This window comes from Pleurodeles waltl, chromosome 7 (genome assembly GCF_031143425.1).
Source record: "Pleurodeles waltl isolate 20211129_DDA chromosome 7, aPleWal1.hap1.20221129, whole genome shotgun sequence".
Taxonomy (NCBI): Eukaryota; Metazoa; Chordata; class Amphibia; order Caudata; family Salamandridae; genus Pleurodeles; species Pleurodeles waltl.
The window spans coordinates 1,534,231,495-1,534,253,883 of record NC_090446.1 but is presented as its reverse complement, the minus strand read 5'-3'; the positions used below and the strand labels follow the sequence as shown (position 1 = coordinate 1,534,253,883).

Below are 22,389 nucleotides of genomic sequence, written 5' to 3'. Positions count from 1 at the left end.
GCACCGGGGGTGTCGCAGGGACCCTCATGTTTCTTTGTCTTCTGCACCGGGGGTATTGCTGGAACCCTCATGTTTCTTGGTCTTCTGCACCGGGGGTGTTGCAGGGACCCTCATGTTTCTTTGTCTTCTGCACTGGGGGAGTGTCGCAGGGACCCTCATGTTTCTTTGTCTTCTGCACTGGGGGAGTGTCGCAGGAACACTCATGTTTCTTTGTCTTCTGCACCTGGAGTGTTACAGGGACCCTCATGTTTCTTTGTCTTCTGCATCGGGGGGTCGCAGGGACCCTCCTGCTTCTTTGTCTTCTGCACCGGGGAAGTGTCGCAGGGACCCTCATATTTCTTTGTCTTCTGCACCTGGAGTGCTACAGGGACCCTCATCATTCTTTGTCTTCTGCACTGGGGGGTCGCAGGGACCCTCCTGCTTCTATTTCTTCTGCACCGGGGGAGTGTCGCAGGGACCCTCATATTTCTTTGTCTTCTGCACCTGGAGTGTTACAGGGACCCTCATGTTTCTTTGTCTTCTGCACCTGGGGTGCTACAGGGACCTTTTTGTTTCTTTGTCTTCTGCACTGGGGGTGTTGCAAAGCCCCTCCTGCTTCTTTGTCTTCTGCACCGGGGGGGGGGGTCGCAGGGACCCTTGTGTTTCTTTGTCTTCTGCACCGGAGGGGTGTTGCAGGGACCCTCATGTTTCTTTGTCCTCTGTACCAGGGGTGTTGCAGGGGCCCTTGTATTTCTTTGTTTGCTGCACCCGGGGTGTCGCAGGGACCCTCATGTTTCTTTGTCTGCTGCACCATGGGTGTTGCAAGGCCCCTTGTGTTTTTTTTGTCTTCTGCACCGGGGGTGTTGCAGGGACCCTCATGTTTCTTTGTCTTATGTACCAGGGGTGTTGCAGGGACCCTAGTGTTTGTGTTCTGCACCTGGATTGATGCAGGGACCCTCGTGTTTCTTTGTGTCTGTACCAAGGGTGTTGTAGGGACCCTTGTGTTTCTTTGTTTGCTGCACCCGGGGTGTCGCAGGGACCCTCATGTTTCTTTATCTTATGTACCAGGGGTGTTGCAGGGACCCTTGTGTTTGTGTTCTGCACCAGGGGTGTTGCAGGGACCCTAGTGTTTGTGTTCTGCACTGGGAGTGTTGCAGGGACCCTCGTGTTTCTTTGTGTCTGTACCAAGGGTGTCGCAGGGATCCTTGTGTTTCTTTGTTTGCTGCACCCGGGGTGTCGCAGGGACCCTCATGTTTCTGTGCAGACAGATAAGCCTTGCAGCCTGTGACCTCACAATCCCCACCAGACACACTAAGGCACTATTTAAGAAAAAGTGGCGCATCAGAGCTCATGCACCACTTTTTCTGTCCCCCCTAACGGCACCTAACCCCCCCATGATTGCGCCGTATTTATAATACGGTGCAGCATGGCGGTCGTTAGTACAGTAGTGTAAAAAATGTGGACGCTATTGTGGTGCTTTGCTACACTAGTATCAAACATTTTGGCGCTAGTGTGGCAAAGTGCAAGGAGGCCAATGGGTTTCTATGTCTGCGCCAATTTAACACCTACCCGGAGCAGGTGTTCAAAATGACGCCAAAAAGGGTGCAGTGAAATCTGTTCAATATCACTGCGCCATTTTTGCGGCCTCCGATCGGGGGAACGCCGCTTGCATACATTACGCCGGGTACAATCATAATGTGGCACAAGGGTTCACAAAGTAGCACAATGCGTGCGTTGGGCCACTTTGTAAATATGGTACGGGGGAAAGCCATTTTAGTGCCGCCTTAGCATAAAAAAAGTGATGCTATGTTGGCACTAGGGTGGCGCGTGGGTCTTAAATATGCCTCTAAGTACCCAGGGCCACCTTCTTGTCTTCGAACAGTCAGGGTTAGACAGAGCGCACCTATCATAAGCGATAGTGAAACCAGAAAGAGAAAGCAGCAGACTCGTCAAGCCTGTCACCTCCAGGCGAGAGGGGTTCTTGGCCCCAGTCCAGCCAAGGGACGGGGCCTGGGGCCCTCTGTGGGCGTCGGCGCCTGGCTGGGGCCATATAAAGTCCCTCCGAGGGCTCCCCTGCGCAGCAGCCAGGAGAAGAGGAGGAAGGGAGCTGCGCCCCCTGCAGGACAGCGAGCGCCATCCCCGCCTCTGCGCAGCTGGGACAAGAGCATCTTCCACAGCACAGGCACAGCATCCAGGTGAGCGCGCGCACAAGTCAACGGGGAGGGCCGGCTCGGATCTCAGAGCCGGGCCCGAGCCGGGCCCGAGCCGAGCCCTGAGCACGTGAACTGCGTGAGTCGTGTAACAAATAAAACGTACAGCATGACAAAGCCTCTGTAACATTCAGGAAAGTGCTTGGCGTGGAGAAGCTTTGACGTGAATAAGTCATATTATAGCGCTGCTGAGAAGTATTTGTAAAAAGTGAGAGCTTTAAACCATGAACATTAGCGAAGTAAGAGCCAGGACAGTTTCTATGTAGATCCTGCATTATTCAGATTATTGTAGAAGCAGCTTTATTGACTATCAATCCAAACACCATTGGTTTTATATCACTCGTATTCCGGCCTCCCATACTAGAAAGGCTTTTATTGAGCAATAATGGAGAAAAGGGAGTTTTGGTGAATTAAAATATTTGCCCAAGATCACACAGGTTAAGCGGTAAACTACGATGTAACCAGGTATTAGGTTTCACTTTGTGAAAATCACCCACTAAATGAGCATCTGTCTGTATTTCTGCAGTTTTTAGTAGAGGGGGGGCCAAAAAGTGAACAGGAAGAGCCGAGCCAGAGCCGAGCCAGAGCCGAGGGTCTGGCTCGGCTCTTAGACTCCGTGGACGAGCCGAGCCCAACAAATGTTTGCTGTGTTAATCTTACATAAAATATAAGCTCTCTTAAAAATTAAAAAACTACATTTCTTTAACACGTGGAAGCTTCTATATGAATACGTCACATGATGGCACTGCACAGAGGAGTGCTTATGAAAAGTAATACTTTATTAGCAGTGATAGTTGTACTGCACGAAAAGGCAAGCCAGTTAGACAAACATTATAGTGTATTAAATCAAACACAACAGGTGTTAGCGGTTGGAGTATGCTGAACGTACCTAGCTGAAAATGCTTTAATATGACATCACCGACGAGGAGTTTTGGTGATCTAAAATATTTGCCTAAGGTCACACAATTTGAATGGGGGACCTGTGATTTATCCAGGTTCCAGGGTTTTCCTTTGTACCAATCATGTACTACGTGGGCGTCTGTCTTTGCTTTTTAAGGCACAAAGGCATTGGAGCGCTTTACATTAACACCAGTTCCATTACACAACCTACACTTTTCTTGTGCCCCGGTAACACCACCAGGTGTGCGCCGTATTCAAAATATGGCGACCGTGGCGGTAGTTAGGGGACTAGTGTCTCAATTTGTGACGCTAGTCTGGTGCTTTGCAGGATTAGCGTCAACAATTCTGACGCTCACTCTGCAAAGCACCCAGAGGCCCATTGTCAGCAATGGAAGCCTCCGTTTAACCCCCGCGCGGGCGTTTAAAGTGCTGAAAAAATGGCACAAGGAAATCTCTTAGATTTCCTGGTGCCATGTCTTGGACCCCCAACGGAGGAACGCCCCCTTTGCATACATTATACCTGGCTCACGGCTAATGCACTGTACGCCACTGCACTCTACTCTACGCCACTGCACTCAACTCTACACCACTTTACTCAGTGCTACTCTACTCTACGCCACTGCACTCAACTCTACACCACTTTACTCAATGCTATTGCACTCTACGCCACTGCACTTTACTCTACGCCACTGCACTCAACTCTACACCACTTTACTCAATGCTACTGCACTCTACGCCACTGCACTCTACTCTACGCCACTGCACTCAACTCTACACCACTTTACTCAATGCTACTGCATTCTATGCCACTACACACTACACCACTGCACTCAAATCTACATGACTTTATTCAACTCTACTGCACTCTACGCCACTGCACTTTACTCTACGTCACTGCACTCAACTCTACACCACTTTACTCAATGCTATTGCACTCTACGCCACTGCACTTTACTCTACGCCACTGCACTCAACTCTACACCACTTTACTCAATGCTATTGCACTCTACGCCACTGCACTTTACTCTACGCCACTGCACTCAACTCTACACCACTTTACTCAATGCTATTGCACTCTACGCCACTGCACTCTACTCTACGCCACTGCACTCAACTCTACACCACTTTACTCAATGCTATTGCACTCTACGCCACTGCACTTTACTCTACGCCACTGCACTCAACTCTACACCACTTTACTCAATGCTACTGCATTCTATGCCACTACACACTACACCACTGCACTCAAATCTACATGACTTTATTCAACTCTACTGCACTCTACGCCACTGCACTTTACTCTACGTCACTGCACTCAACTCTACACCACTTTACTCAATGCTATTGCACTCTACGCCACTGCACTTTACTCTACGCCACTGCACTCAACTCTACACCACTTTACTCAATGCTATTGCACTCTACGCCACTGCACTTTACTCTACGCCACTGCACTCAACTCTACACCACTTTACTCAATGCTATTGCACTCTACGCCACTGCACTCTACTCTACGTCACTGCACTCAACTCTACACCACTTTACTCAATGCTACTGCACTCTACGCCACTGCACTCTACTCTACGCCACTGCACTCAACTCTACACCACTTTACTCAATGCTACTGCACTCTACGCCACTGCACTCTACTCTACGCCACTGCACTCAACTCTACACCACTTTACTCAATGCTACTGCACTCTACGCCACTGCACTCTACTCTACGCCACTGCACTCAACTCTACACCACTTTACTCAATGCTACTGCACTCTACGCCACTGCACTTTACTCTACGCCACTGCACTCAACACTACACCACTTTACTCAATGCTACTGCACTCTACGCCACTGCACTCTACTCTACGCCACTGCACTCAACTCTACACCACTTTACTCAATGCTACTGCACTCTACGCCACTGCACTTTACTCTACGCCACTGCACTCAACTCTACACCACTTTACTCAATGCTATTGCACTCTACGCCACTGCACTCTACTCTACACCACTTTACTCAATGCTATTGCACTCTACGCCACTGCACTCTACTCTACGTCACTGCACTCAACTCTACACCACTTTACTCAATGCTACTGCACTCTACGCCACTGCACTCTACTCTACGCCACTGCACTCAACTCTACACCACTTTACTCAATGCTACTGCACTCTACGCCACTGCACTTTACTCTACGCCACTGCACTCAACTCTACACCACTTTACTCAATGCTATTGCACTCTACGCCACTGCACTCTACTCTACACCACTTTACTCAATGCTATTGCACTCTACGCCACTGCACTCTACTCTACGTCACTGCACTCAACTCTACACCACTTTACTCAATGCTACTGCACTCTACGCCACTGCACTCTACTCTACGCCACTGCACTCAACTCTACACCACTTTACTCAATGCTACTGCACTCTACGCCACTGCACTTTACTCTACGCCACTGCACTCAACTCTACACCACTTTACTCAATGCTATTGCACTCTACGCCACTGCACTCTACTCTACGTCACTGCACTCAACTCTACACCACTTTACTCAATGCTACTGCACTCTACGCCACTGCACTCTACTCTACGCCACTGCACTCAACTCTACACCACTTTACTCAATGCTACTGCACTCTACGCCACTGCACTCTACTCTACGCCACTGCACTCAACTCTACACCACTTTACTCAATGCTACTGCACTCTACGCCACTGCACTCTACTCTACGCCACTGCACTCAACTCTACACCACTTTACTCAATGCTACTGCACTCTACGCCACTGCACTTTACTCTACGCCACTGCACTCAACTCTACACCACTTTACTCAATGCTACTGCACTCTACGCCACTGCACTCTACTCTACGCCACTGCACTCAACTCTACACCACTTTACTCAATGCTACTGCACTCTACGCCACTGCACTTTACTCTACGCCACTGCACTCAACTCTACACCACTTTACTCAATGCTATTGCACTCTACGCCACTGCACTCTACTCTACACCACTTTACTCAATGCTATTGCACTCTACGCCACTGCACTCTACTCTACGTCACTGCACTCAACTCTACACCACTTTACTCAATGCTACTGCACTCTACGCCACTGCACTCTACTCTACGCCACTGCACTCAACTCTACACCACTTTACTCAATGCTACTGCACTCTACGCCACTGCACTTTACTCTACGCCACTGCACTCAACTCTACACCACTTTACTCAATGCTATTGCACTCTACGCCACTGCACTCTACTCTACACCACTTTACTCAATGCTATTGCACTCTACGCCACTGCACTCTACTCTACGTCACTGCACTCAACTCTACACCACTTTACTCAATGCTACTGCACTCTACGCCACTGCACTCTACTCTACGCCACTGCACTCAACTCTACACCACTTTACTCAATGCTACTGCACTCTACGCCACTGCACTTTACTCTACGCCACTGCACTCAACTCTACACCACTTTACTCAATGCTATTGCACTCTACGCCACTGCACTCTACTCTACGCCACTGCACTCAACTCTACACCACTTTACTCAATGCTACTGCACTCTACGCCACTGCACTCTACTCTACGCCACTGCACTCAACTCTACACCACTTTACTCAATGCTACTGCACTCTACGCCACTGCACTTTACTCTACGCCACTGCACTCAACTCTACACCACTTTACTCAATGCTATTGCACTCTACGCCACTGCACTCTACTCTACGCCACTGCACTCAACTCTACACCACTTTACTCAATGCTACTGCACTCTACGCCACTGCACTCTACTCTACGCCACTGCACTCAACTCTACACCACTTTACTCAATGCTACTGCACTCTACGCCACTGCACTTTACTCTACGCCACTGCACTCAACTCTACACCACTTTACTCAATGCTATTGCACTCTACGCCACTGCACTCTACTCTACGTCACTGCACTCAACTCTACACCACTTTACTCAATGCTACTGCACTCTACGCCACTGCACTCTACTCTACGCCACTGCACTCAACTCTACACCACTTTACTCAATGCTACTGCACTCTACGCCACTGCACTCAACTCTACACCACTTTACTCAATGCTATTGCACTCTACGCCACTGCACTCTACTCTACGCCACTGCACTCAACTCTACACCACTTTACTCAATGCTACTGCACTCTACGCCACTGCACTCTACTCTACGCCACTGCACTCAACTCTACACCACTTTACTCAATGCTACTGCACTCGACGCCACTGCACTTTACTCTACGCCACTGCACTCAACTCTAAACCACTTTACTCAATGCTATTGCACTCTACGCCACTGCACTCTACTCTACGCCACTGCACTCAACTCTACACCACTTTACTCAATGCTACTGCACTCTACGCCACTGCACTCTACTCTACGCCACTGCACTCAACTCTACACCACTTTACTCAATGCTACTGCACTCTACGCCACTGCACTTTACTCTACGCCACTGCACTCAACTCTACACCACTTTACTCAATGCTATTGCACTCTACGCCACTGCACTCTACTCTACGCCACTGCACTCAACTCTACACCACTTTACTCAATGCTACTGCACTCTACGCCACTGCACTCTACTCTACGCCACTGCACTCAACTCTACACCACTTTACTCAATGCTACTGCACTCTACGCCACTGCACTTTACTCTACGCCACTGCACTCAACTCTACACCACTTTACTCAATGCTATTGCACTCTACGCCACTGCACTCTACTCTACGCCACTGCACTCAACTCTACACCACTTTACTCAATGCTACTGCACTCTACGCCACTGCACTCTACTCTACGCCACTGCACTCAACTCTACACCACTTTACTCAATGCTACTGCACTCTACGCCACTGCACTTTACTCTACGCCACTGCACTCAACTCTACACCACTTTACTCAATGCTATTGCACTCTACGCCACTGCACTCTACTCTACGTCACTGCACTCAACTCTACACCACTTTACTCAATGCTACTGCACTCTACGCCACTGCACTCTACTCTACGCCACTGCACTCAACTCTACACCACTTTACTCAATGCTACTGCACTCTACGCCACTGCACTTTACTCTACGCCACTGCACTCTACTCTACGCCACTGCACTCAACTCTACACCACTTTACTCAATGCTACTGCACTCTACGCCACTGCACTCTACTCTACGCCACTGCACTCAACTCTACACCACTTTACTCAATGCTACTGCACTCTACGCCACTGCACTCTACTCTACGCCACTGCACTCAACTCTACACCACTTTACTCAATGCTACTGCACTCTACGCCACTGCACTTTACTCTACGCCACTGCACTCAACTCTACACCACTTTACTCAATGCTACTGCACTCTACGCCACTGCACTCTACTCTACGCCACTGCACTCAACTCTACACCACTTTACTCAATGCTACTGCACTCTACGCCACTGCACTTTACTCTACGCCACTGCACTCAACTCTACACCACTTTACTCAATGCTATTGCACTCTACGCCACTGCACTCTACTCTACGCCACTGCACTCAACTCTACACCACTTTACTCAATGCTACTGCACTCTACGCCACTGCACTCTACTCTACGCCACTGCACTCAACTCTACACCACTTTACTCAATGCTACTGCACTCTACGCCACTGCACTTTACTCTACGCCACTGCACTCAACTCTACATGACTTTACTCAGTGCTACTGCATTCTATGCCACTACACACTACACCACTGCACTCAAATCTACATGACTTTATTCAACTCTACTGCACTCTATGCCACTGCACTTTAATCTATGCCACTGCACTCTACTCTACACCACTGCACTCCACTCTACTCTACACCTCTTTACTCTACAACAATGCACTCTGTGCAACTGCACTGTACTTTACGCCACTGCACTCAACTCTACATGACTTTACTCAATGCTACTGCACTCTACGCCACTGCACTCTACTCTACGCCACTGCACTCAACTCTACACCACTTTACTCAATGCTACTGCACTCTACGCCACTGCACTTTACTCTACGCCACTGCACTCAACTCTACATGACTTTACTCAATGCTACTGCACTCTACGCCACTGCACTCTACTCTACGCCACTGCACTCAACTCTACACCACTTTACTCAATGCTATTGCACTCTACGCCACTGCACTTTACTCTACGCCACTGCACTCAACTCTACACCACTTTACTCAATGCTATTGCACTCTACGCCACTGCACTCTACTCTACGCCACTGCACTCAACTCTACACCACTTTACTCAATGCTACTGCACTCTACGCCACTGCACTTTACTCTACGCCACTGCACTCAACTCTACATGACTTTACTCAATGCTATTGCACTCTACGCCACTGCACTTTACTCTACGCCACTGCACTCAACTCTACACCACTTTACTCAATGCTATTGCACTCTACGCCACTGCACTTTACTCTACGCCACTGCACTCAACTCTACATGACTTTACTCAGTGCTACTGCATTCTATGCCACTACACACTACACCACTGCACTCAAATCTACATGACTTTATTCAACTCTACTGCACTCTATGCCACTGCACTTTAATCTATGCCACTGCACTCTACTCTACACCACTGCACTCCACTCTACTCTACACCTCTTTACTCTACAACAATGCACTCTGTGCAACTGCACTGTACTTTACGCCACTGCACTCAACTCTACACCACTTTACTCAATGCTACTGCACTCTACGCCACTGCACTTTACTCTACGCCACTGCACTCAACTCTACACCACTTTCCTCAATGCTATTGCACTCTACGCCACTGCACTTTACTCTACGCCACTGCACTCAACTCTACATGACTTTACTCAGTGCTACTGCATTCTATGCCACTACACACTACACCACTGCACTCAAATCTACATGACTTTATTCAACTCTACTGCACTCTATGCCACTGCACTTTAATCTATGCCACTGCACTCTACTCTACACCACTGCACTCCACTGTACTCTACACCTCTTTACTCTACAACAATGCACTCTGTGCAACTGCACTGTACTTTACGCCACTGCACTCAACTCTACATGACTTTACTCAACGCTAATGCATTTTATGCCACTGCACTCTACTCTACACCACTGCACTCCACTCTACTCTTCACCTCTTTACCCTACAACAATGCACTCTGTGCAACTGCACTGTACTCTACGCCACTGCACTCAACTCTACATGACTTTACTCAGTGCTACTGCATTCTATGCCACTACACACTACACCACTGCACTCAAATCTACATGACTTTATTCAACTCTACTGCACTCTACGCCACTGCACTTTACTCTATGCCACTGCACTCTACTCTACACCACTGCACTCCACTCTACTCTACACCTCTTTACTCTACAACAATGCACTCTGTGCAACTGCACTGTACTTTACGCTACTGCACTCAACTCTACATGACTTTACTCAACGCTAATGCATTTTATGCCACTGCACTCTACTCTACACCACTGCACTCCACTCTACTCTTCACCTCTTTACCCTACAACAATGCACTCTGTGCAACTGCACTGTACTCTACGCCACTGCACTCAACTCTACATGACTTTACTCAACGCTAATGCACTTTATGCCACTGCACTCTACTCTACACCACTGCACAATTTTCGACTCTACAACACTGTACCCTGTGCCACTGCATTGTACGCCACTGCACTCAACTCTACATGACTTTACTCAATGCTAGTGCACTCTATACCACTACACTCTACACCACTGCACTTAACTGTACAGAACTTTATTCAACGCTACTGTACTCTACGCCACTGCACTCTACGCTACTCTGCTCTACACCACTGCACTCTATGGTACTGCACTCTGTGCCACTGCACTGTACTCTATGCCACTGCTCCCTACACCACTCTACTCTACACCACTCTACTCTATTTCACTGCACTCTTCATCAGTGCACTCTACTCTGCATCAATCTATGCCACTGCACTCTGCACCACTCTTATCTTCCCTGCACCAATCTATTCTACGACAATGCACTGTACATCACTCTACTCTGCACCACTCTATGCCACTTCATCTTACACTGCTCTATACCACTGCTCACTCTACACCACTGCCCTCTATGTCACTGCACTTTATGCCACTTCACCCGACGGCACTCTACTCTGCACTACTGCCCTCTATGTCCCTGCACCACTGCACTTTACACCAATGCACCTTAGACCAAATCACTCTACTCGAAGCCACAGCACTGTAGGCCACTTTCCTCTGCACCACTGTACTCTACAGTCTACGCTATGCCAATACACTCTACCTCAATGCATGTTACAGCATTTTACTATAATTTGCTGCACTGTAGTCTATGCCACAGCACCATATGCCACTGCATGTTATGCCATTTTAATCTACTTTGCACCACTCTACTCTATCGCACTGCACTCTATGCCACTGCACTCTTTCTTCACCTCTCTACGCTGTGCTACTGCATTCCACACCACTCTACTCTGTCCCTCCGCACTCTACGCCACTCTACTCTGTGCCACAGCACTCTATGCCACTCTACTCTGCACCACTCTACTCCACCATTCTACGTAACTGCACTCTATGGCACTATTCTCTACTCTGCACCACTACACTCGCTGCCAGTGCACTGTACACCACTTAACTCTACTCCGTACCTCTCTGTTCTATGCCACCGCACCCATTCAGTGCCACTCTACTCTACGCCACTCTACTACTCCCCGCTTCACTGTACCCCATTCTACTCTATGCCACTCTAATCTGCACCTCTCAGGTCGATGCCACCGCGCTCTACACCATTGAACTCTACTCCACTCCACTGTACTCTACGTCACTGCACTATACGCCTCTCTACTCTACCCTGCATCACTCTAGTCTACTGCAATCTACTCTGCACCACTCTGCTCTATGCCACTCCACTTTATGCCAGTCCACTCTGCTCTATGCCACCCCACACAATGCCACTCCATGCTACTCTTCCACATTCCATGCCACACAGTGCCTCTACGCCCCACTTCACTCTACCCCAGCTTACTCTACGCCACTCTAGTCTCTGCCATTCCAAGCCACTGTACTCCACTACCCTCCAATCTGCACTGTGCCACTTCTCCCCACACAGTGCCACTCTCTGCCACTGTACTCCACTCCCCTCCAATCTACACTGTGCCACTTCACCACACACAGAGCCACTCTATGCCACTGTACTCCACTCTACTTCATACAGTGCCACTCTACTCCACTCCCCTCCAATCTACACTGTGCCACTTCACCACACACAGTGCCACTCTATGCCACTGTACTCCACTCTACTCCATACAGTCCCACTCTACTCCACTCCCCTCCAATCTACACTGAGCCACTTCTCCCCACTCAGTGCCACTGTACTCCACTCTACTCCATACAGTGCCACTCTGCCACTGTACTCCACTCTACCCATACAGTGCCACTCTACTCTACGCCACTCTACTACTCCCCACTTCACTGTACCCCATTCGACTCTATGCCACTCTAATCTGCACCTCTCAGGTCTATGCCACCGCGCTCTACACCATTGAACTCTACTCCACTCCACTGTACTCTACGTCACTGCACTATACGCCTCTCTACTCTACCCTGCATCACTCTAGTCTACTGCAATCTACTCTGCACCACTCTGCTCTATGCCACTCCACTCTATGCCAGTCCACTCTGCTCTATGCCACCCCACACAATGCCACTCTATGCTACTCTACCACATTCCATGCCACACAGTGCCTCTATGCCCCACTTCACTCTACCCCAGCTTACTCTACGCCACTCTAGTCTCTGACATTCCAAGCCACTGTACTCCACTCTGCTCCAATCTACACTGTGCCACTTCACACACACAGTGCCACTCTCTGCCAGTGTACTCCACTCCCCTCCAATCTACACTGAGCCACTTCTCCCCACACAGTGCCACTCAGTGCCACTGTACTCCACTCTGCTCCATACAGTGCCACTCTACTCTACGCCACTCTTCTACTCCCCACTTCACTGTACCCCAGTTCACTCTACACCACTTTAGTCTCTGCCATTCCAAGCCACTCTACTCCACTCCCCTTCAATCTGCACTGTGCCACTTCATCACACACAGTGCCACTCTATGCCACTGTACTCCACTCTACTCCACTCCCGTCCAATCTACACTGAGCCACTTCACCCCACACAGTGCCACTCTCTGCACTGTACTCCACTCCCCTCCAATCTGCACTGTGCCACTTCACCCCACACAGTGCCACTGTCTGCCACTGTACTCCACTCCCCCAATCTACACTGTGCCACTTCACCACACACAGTGCCACTCTCTGCCACTGTACTCCACTCCCCTCCAACCTACACTGAGCCACTTCAACACACACAGTGCCACTCTGTTCACTGTACTCCACTCTGCTCCACACAGTGCCACTCTCTGCACTGTACTCCACTCTGCTCCACACAGTGCCACTCTCTGCCACTGTACTCCACTCCCCTCCAATCTACACTGAGCCACTTCACCACACACAGTGCCACTTTCTGCCACTGTACTCCCTCCCCCTCCAATCTACACGAGCCACTTCACCACACACAGTGCCACTCTCTACCACTGTACTCCACTCTGCTCCATACAGTGCCACTCTCTGCCACTGTACTCCACTCTGCTCCAATATACACTGTGCCACTTCACCCCATACAGTGCCACTCTCTGCGACTGTGCTCCACTCTGCTCCACACAGTGCCACTCTCTGCCACTGTACTCCACTCCCCTCCAATCTACACTGAGCCACTTCACCCCACACAGTGCCACTTTCTGCACTGTACTCCACTCTGCTCCACACAGTGCCACTCTCTGCCACTGTACTCCACTCCCCTCCAATCTACACTGTGCCACTTCACCACACACAGTGCCACTCTCTGCTACTGTACTCCACTCTGCTCCACACAGTGCCACTCTCTGCCACTGTACTCCATTCTGCTCCAATCTACACTGTGCCACTTCACCACACACAGTGCCACTCTCTGCACTGTACTCCACTCTGCTCCACACAGTGCCACTCTCTGCCACTGTACTCCACTCCCCTCCAATCTACAGTGAGCCACTTCACCACACACAGTGCCACTCTCTGCAATGTACTCCACTCTGCTCCACACAGTGCCACTCTCTGCCACTGTACTCCACTCTGCTCCACACAGTGCCACTCTCTGCACTGTACTCCACTCCCCTCCAACCTACACTGAGCCACTTCACCACACACAGTGCCACCCTCTGCACTGTACTCCACTCTGCTCCACACAGTGCCACTCTCTGCCACTGTACTCCACTCTGCTCCACACAGTGCCACTCTCTGCACTGTACTCCACTCCCCTCCAACCTACACTGAGTCACTTCACCACACACAGTGCCACCCTCTGCACTGTACTCCACTCTGCTCCACACAGTGCCACTCTCTGCCACTGTACTCCACTCTGCTCCACACAGTGCCACTCTCTGCACTGTACTCCACTCTGCTCCAATCTACACTGAGCCACTTCACCACACACAGTGCCACTCTCTGCACTGTACTCCACTCTGCTCCACACAGTGCCACTCTACTCTACGCCAATCTACTACTCCCCACTTCAATGTACCCCAGTCTACTCTATGCCACCCTAATCTGGACTTCTCTGGTCTATGCCACTCGAAGCCACTCTACTCCCCCCTACTCCACTCTACTCTCTCGACTCTACTCAAGGGTGCTGTACAGCATGGCTAAAAGACATTGGCAAAGCCAACTGCTTTTGCATGGTAGAAAACTATTAGCTTTGCCAATGCTTATTTTTGAGAGACACGGGGAGCTGCTGCAGTTATTTGCCCCCAGTCGCAGGATGCTGGCCCGAGGCAGAGAGACAAGCCTGGCTCCCCAGTTCCAAAGTCAGTCTCCCTGGCCATAATGCAGGGTCCGGTAGGTCAGAGCCGCTTGAAAGCGCGGCTTGTTATAAGCTCGAGGTTCCCACAGGACCTCGAGCCGAGCCAGAGCCAGTCTGCAGGCTTAAGCCTGCCAGGGGCGCGCCCACCCCGGGTCAGGAGCAGTCAAACGGGTGTGACATGGTGAGTGTTGCCTGTCTCTTCCTCACGCGCCAGGCGTGATGTCTCAGGATGGGCGAAAGAAACAAGACCAGGAAAGGGGTAAACAGAAAGAAAGGTGAAATGAAAAATGAAAAGCCCAGAAGAAAGAACTAAGAAAAGGAGATGAAGAAAAGTGGGACAATAGGAAGAAAGGACTTATAGAAAAGAAATTATGAAAGGATAATGAATAGAAAAAACAGGAACAGAAATGCAGGCACTCTCTATTCAGGGCACCTGTCTGGCCCTGAGAAGTGCAATCAGTCTCTATTCGGGGGACTTGTCTGCTCCTGAGAAGTGCAGGCACTCTCTATTTTGAGGACCTGTCTGCCCCTGAGAAGTGCAGGCACTCTCTATTCAGAAGGCCTGTCTGCTCGTCAGAAGTGCAGGCACGCTCTACTCAGAGGACCTCCCTGCCCCTGAGAAGTGCAGGCACTTTCTATTGTGAGGACCTCTCTGGCCCTGAGAAAGGGCAGTCTCTCTCTATTGTGAGGTCCTGTCTGTCCCATGAGAAGTGCAGGCTCTCTCTATTGTGAGGTCCTATCTGTCCCCTAAGAAGTGCAGGCACTCTCTATTCAGGAGACCTGTCTGCTCCTGAGAAGTACAGACACTCTCTATTCAGGGGCCTGTCTGCTCCTGAGAAGTGCAGACACTCTCTATTCAGGGGACCTTCTTGCCTGCACCTCTCCTGCTCCCTACCTCTCCAGCCCCCATCTCTTGCACCTCTCCTGCTCCCCACCCCTCCACCCCCAGCCCTTGCACCTCTCCTGCTCCCTACCCCTCCACTGCCAGCCCTTGCACCTCTCCTGCTCCCTACCCCTCCAGTCCCAGCACTTGCGCCTCTACTGGCCCCCTACCCCTCCACCCCCAGCCCTTGCACCTCTCCTGCTCCCTACCCCTCCACCCCCAGCCCTTGCACCTCTCCTGCTCCCTACCCCTCCACCCCCCAACCCTTGCACCTCTCCTGCTCCCTACCCCTCCACCCCCCAGCCCTTGCACCTCTCCTGCTCCCCACCCCTCCACCCCAGCCCTTGCACCTCTTCTGCTCCCTACCCCCCCACCCCCAGCCCTTGCACCTCTCCTGCTCCCTACCCCTCCAGCCCCCATCTCTTGCACCTCTCCTGCTCCCCACCCCTCCACCCCCAGCCCTTGCACCTCTCCTGCTCCCTACCCCTGCACACCAGGCCTTGCACCCCTCCACCCCAGCCCTTGCACCTCTCCAGCCCCCACCCCTCGACCCCCGGCCCTTGCACATCTCCTTCTCCCTACCCCTCCACCCCACCCCTTGCACCTCTCCTGCACCCCACCCCACCCCTAGCCCTTGCACCTTTCCTGCTCCCTACCCCTCCAGCCCCCATCCCTTGCACCTCTCCTGCACCCCTTGCACCTCTCCTGCTCCCTACCTCTCCACCACAGCCCTTGCACCTCTCCTGCTCCCTACCCCCCCAGCCCTTGCACCTCTCCTGCTCCCTACCCCTCCACCCCTAGCCCTTGCACCTCTCCTGCTCCCTACACCTCCACCTCAGCCCTTGCACCTCTCCTGCTCCATACCCCTCCACCCCAGCCCTTGCACCTCTCCTGCTCCCCACCCCTCCACCCCTCCACCCTTGCACTTCTCCTGCTCCCCACCCTCCAGCCCCATCCCTTGCACCTCTCCTGCTCCCTACCCCTCCACCCCCATCCCTTGCACCTCTCCTGCTCCCAACCCCTCCACCCCCAGCCCTTGCACCTCTCCTGCCCCCTACCCCTCCACCCCCAGCCCCTGCACCTCTCCTGCTCCCTACCCCTACCCCTCCAGTCCCAGCCCTTGCACCTCTCCTGCTCCCTACCCCTCCACCCCCAGCCTCTGCACCTCTCCTGCTCCCTACCCCTCCAGCCCCAGCCCTTGCACCTCTCCTGCTCCCTACCCCTCCAGCCCCAGCCCTTGCACCTCTCCTGCTCCCCACCCCTCCCCCAGCCCCTGCACCTCTCCTGCTCCCCACCCCTCCCCCAGCCCCTGCACCTCTCCTGCTCCCTACCCCTCCACCCCTAGCCCTTGCACCTCTCCTGCACCCTACCCCTCCACCCCCAGCCCTTGAACCTCTCCTGCTCTCTACCTCTCCACCCCCAGCCTTGCACCTCTCCTGCTCCCTACCCCTCCACCCCAGCCCTTGCACCTCTCCTGCTCCCTACTCCTCCACCCCCAGCCCTTGCACCTCTCCTGCCCCCTACCCCTCCACCCCCAGCCCTTGCACCTCTCCTGCTCTCTAACCCCCCCAGCCCTTGCACCTCTCCTGCTCCCTACCCCCTACCCCCAGCCCTTGCACCTCTCCTGCCCCCTACCCCTCCACCCCCAGCCCCTGCACCTCCCCTGCTCCCTACCCCTACCCCTCCAGCCCCAGCCCTTGCACCTCTCCTGCTCCCTACCCCCCTCCATCCCCAGCCCTTGCACCTCTCCTGCCCCCTACCCCTCCACCCCAGCCCTTGCACCTCTCCTGCTCCCCACCCCTCCAACCCCAGACCTTGCACCTCTCCTGCTCCCTACCCCTCCAGCCCCAGCCCCAGCCCTTGCACCTCTCCTGCACCCTACCCCTCCACCCAGCCCTTGCACCTATTCTGCTCCCTACCCCTCCACCCCAGCCCTTGCACCTCTCCTGCTCCCCACCCCTCCACCCCCAGCCCTTGCACCTATCCTGCTCCCTACCCCTCCACCCCAGCCCCCGCACCTCTCCTGCGCCCTACCCCTCCACCCCCAGCCCTTGCACCTCTCCTGCCCCCTACCCCTCCACCCCAGCCCTTGCACCTCTCCTGCTCCCCACCCCTCCACCCCAGCCCTTGCACCTCTCCTGCTCCCTACTCCTCCACCCCCAGCCCTTGCACCTCTCCTGCTCCCTACACCTCCACCCACAGCCCTTGCACCTCTCCTGCTCCCCACCCCTCCACTCCCAGCCCCTGCACCTCTCCTGCCCCCTACACCCCCAGCCCTTGCACCTCTCCTTCCCCCTACACCTCCACCCCCAGCCTTTGCACCTCTCCTCCACCCCCAGCCCTTGCACCTCTCCTGCTCCCTACCCCTCCACCCCCAGCCCTTGCACCTCTCCTGCCCCCTACCCCTCCACCCCCAGCCCCTGCACCTCTCCTGATCCCTACCCCTCCAGCCCCAGCCCTTGCACCTCTCCTGCTCCCTACCCCCCCATCCCCAGCCCTTGCACCTCTCCTGCCCCCTACCCCTCCACCCCAGCCCTTGCACCTCTCCTGCTCCCCACCCCTCCAACCCCAGACCTTGCACCTCTCCTGCTCCCTACCCCTCCAGCCCCAGCCCTTGCACCTCTCCTGCACCCTACCCCTCCACCCCAGCCCTTGCACCTATTCTGCTCCCTACCCCTCCACCCCAGCCCTTGCACCTCTCCTGCTCCCCACCCCTCCACCCCCAGCCCTTGCACCTATCCTGCTCCCTACCCCTCCACCCCAGCCCCCGCACCTCTCCTGCGCCCTACCCCTCCACCCCCAGCCCTTGCACCTCTCCTGCCCCCTACACCTACCCCTCCACCCCAGCCCTTGCACCTCTCCTGCTCCCCACCCCTCCACCCCCAGCCCTTGCACCTCTCCTGCTCCCTACTCCTCCACCCCCAGCCCTTGCACCTCTCCTGCTCCCTACACCTCCACCCACAGCCCTTGCACCTCTCCTGCTCCCCACCCCTCCACTCCCAGCCCCTGCACCTCTCCTGCCCCCTACCCCTCCACCCCCAGCCCTTGCACCTCTCCTGCCCCCTACCCCTCCACCCCCAGCCTTTGCACCTCTCCTCCACCCCCAGCCCTTGCACCTCTCCTGCTCCCTACCCCTCCACCCCCAGCCCTTGCACCTCTCCTGCCCCCTACCCCTCCACCCCCAGCCCTTGCACCTCTCCTGCTCCCCACCCCTCCACCCCAGCCCTTGCACCTCTCCTGCTCCCCACCCCTCCACCCCCAGCCCTTGCACCTCTCCTGCTCCCTACCCCTCCACCACCAGCCCTTGCACCTCTCCTGCCCCCTACCCCTCCACCACCAGCCTTGCACCCCTCCAACCCCAGCCTTTGCACCTCTCCTTCCCCCTACCCCTCCACCCTCCAGCCCTTGCTCCTCTCCTTCTCCCCACCCCTCCACCCCAGCCCTTGCTCCTCTCCTTCTCCCCACCCCTCCACCCCAGCCCCTGCACCTCTCCTGCCCCCTACCCCTCCACCCCCAGCCCTTGCACCTCTCCTTCCCCCTACCCCTCCACCCCCAGCCTTTGCACCTCTCCTCCACCCCCAGCCCTTGCACCTCTCCTGCTCCCTACCCCTCCACCCCCAGCCCTTGCACCTCTCCTGCCCCCTACCCCTCCACCCCCAGCCCCTGCACCTCTCCTGCTCCCTACCCCTACCCCTCCAGCCCCAGCCCTTGCACCTCTCCTGCTCCCTACCCCCCATCCCCAGCCCTTGCACCTCTCCTGCCCCCTACCCCTCCACCCCAGCCCTTGCACCTCTCCTGCTCCCCACCCCTCCAACCCCAGACCTTGCACCTTCTTCTGCTCCCTACCCCTCCAGCCCCAGCCCTTGCACCTCTCCTGCACCCTACCCCTCCACCCCAGCCCTTGCACCTATTCTGCTCCCTACACCTCCACCCCAGCCCTTGCACCTCTCCTGCTCCCCACCCCTCCACCCCCAGCCCTTGCACCTATCCTGCTCCCTACCCCTCCACCCCAGCCCCCGCACCTCTCCTGCGCCCTACCCCTCCACCCCCAGCCCTTGCACCTCTCCTGCCCCCTACCCCTACCCCTCCACCCCAGCCCTTGCACCTCTCCTGCTCCCCACCCCTCCACCCCCAGCCCTTGCACCTCTCCTGCTCCCTACTCCTCCACCCCCAGCCCTTGCACCTCTCCTGCTCCCTACACCTCCACCCACAGCCCTTGCACCTCTCCTGCTCCCCACCCCTCCACTCCCAGCCCCTGCACCTCTCCTGCCCCCTACCCCTCCACCCCCAGCCCTTGCACCTCTCCTGCCCCCTACCCCTCCACCCCCAGCCTTTGCACCTCTCCTCCACCCCAGCCCTTGCACCTCTCCTGCTCCCTACCCCTCCACCCCCAGCCCTTGCACCTCTCCTGCCCCCTACCCCTCCACCCCCAGCCCTTGCACCTCTCCTGCTCCCCACCCCTCCACCCCAGCCCTTGCACCTCTCCTGCTCCCCACCCCTCCACCCCCAGCCCTTGCACCTCTCCTGCTCCCTACCCCTCCACCCCAGCCCTTGCACCTCTCCTGACCCCTACCCCTCCACCCCCAGCCTTGCACCCCTCCACCCCCAGCCTTTGCACCTCCCCTTCCCCCTACCCCTACCCCTCCACCCTCCAGCCCTTGCTCCTCTCCTTCTCCCCACCCCTCCACCCCAGCCCTTGTATCTCTCCTGCTCCCTACCCCTCCACCCTCCAGCCCTTGCTCCTCTCCTGCTCCCTCCCCCTCCACCCTCCAGCCCTTGCTCCTCTCCTGCTCCCCTACCCCTCCACCCCAGCCCTTGCACCTCTCCTGCTCCCTACCCCTCCACCCCCAGCCCTTGCACCTCTCCTGCTCCCCACCCCTCCACCCCAGCTCTTGCACCTCTCCTGCTCCCTCCTCCTCCACCCTCCAGCCCTTGCACCTCTCCTTCCCCCCACCCCTCCACCCCCATCCCTTGCACCTCTCCTGCCCCCACCCCTCCACCCCAGCCCTTGCACCTCTCCTGCTCCCTACCCCTCCACCCCCAGCCCTTGCACCTCTCCTGCTCCCTCCTCCTCCGCCCTCCAGCCCTTGCACCTCTCCTTCCCCCCACCCCTCCACCCCAGCCATTGCACCTCTCCTGCTCCCTACCCCTCCACCCCCATCCCTTGCACCTCTCCTGCCCCCACCCCTCCACCCCAGCCCTTGCACCTCTCCTGCTCCCTACCCCTCCACCCCCAGCCCTTGCACCTCTCCTGCTCCCCACCCCTCCACCCCAGCTCTTGCACCTCTCCTGCTCCCCACCCCTCCACCCCAGCTCTTGCACCTCTCCTGCTCCCCTACCCCTCCACCCTCCAGCCCTTGCTCCTCTCCTGCTCCCCACCCCGCCACCCCAGCCCTTGCTCCTCTCCTGCTCCCCTACCCCTCCACCCCCAGCCCTTGCTCCCCCAAACCCCCACCTTCTCCATCCTGTCTCATGTGATAATGATTTTGTTGGCTCGGCTCGTACTCCGTCTCTCAGAGTCAAGCCGAGCTGCCCCTCCCGTACTTGTCCTGGCTCGCCCCCTCTATCTGCCCCAGGGTGCTGAGGAGGGCGCATCTGACAAGGCGTCTGAGCTGAAGCTGAGACTGCAGACGCCCAGCGCCACCGCAGCGCCGAGAGGCCTAGCGCGTGGTGAACTCGGCACTATGTATAAAGCGCTTTACAATAAGATGCGCCTTGAGACAGGTCCGCTTCTGCCACTGGGTGATTTTTAGTCCCCGCCCCTGGACTGTCCTTGCAATCATTAGCTTGGGGGTTGGCTTGGCTGGGTGGTGGGGGGTCTGCGCCCTTTGTTTGGTTGCTAAAGGCTATAATTTGAAGGTTGCGCTGATACAGGCCCATCAGGTCCCGCAGGAAGACCCGGGTGTCCAGGGTGGGGCATGAAAAGAACACTCAGGAATGTCAATCTTTCTTTAAAAAAAACCTTTGTTGGTGCTGTTTGTTTACAAGATGCAGCAGTGTCGTCGCAGCTGGCTTTCATGATAGGCAGGTCGGCAATGATTGGGGTGGGGGGGGGGGGGGGGGTGAGAAGGGGCTTGGAGTGTAACTGAGGCCTTTGTTGGGGGAGAGTGCGCTAGGGCCAGGTACCTGGTCTCTCTGAAGAGGGTGAGGGTGGGCCGTGTGTGGGTGACACACCTGGCCTTTCTCTGGGAGCTGAGAGTGTGAGGCCCACACACCTGACCTCTCTCGGGGGGGCTGAGAGTGTGAGGCCCGCACACCTGGCCTCTCTGAAGGGCCTGGGAGTGTGGGGCACACACACATGGCCTCTCTATGGGGGCTGCGAGTGTGAGGCACATACACACCTGGCCTCTCTGGAGGGTCTGGGAGTGTGGGGCACACACACCTGGCCTCTCTCTAGGGGCTGAGAATGTGGGGCACACACACCTGGCCTCTCTAAAGGTGGTG

At 54.9% G+C, this 22,389-nt stretch overlaps 1 protein-coding gene across 1 annotated transcript in view; it reads left to right on the top strand.

The window, feature by feature from the left end:
• The first annotated feature begins 2,074 nt into the window (after nucleotides 1-2,074).
• LOC138246663 (cornifelin homolog A-like) overlaps nucleotides 2,075-22,389 on the top strand; it is a 56,141-nt gene continuing 35,826 nt past the window's right edge. The window contains exon 1 of the mRNA XM_069201406.1: nucleotides 2,075-2,174. The gene's annotated coding sequence lies outside the window, so the exon portion shown is untranslated. The remainder of the gene's footprint in view (nucleotides 2,175-22,389) is intronic.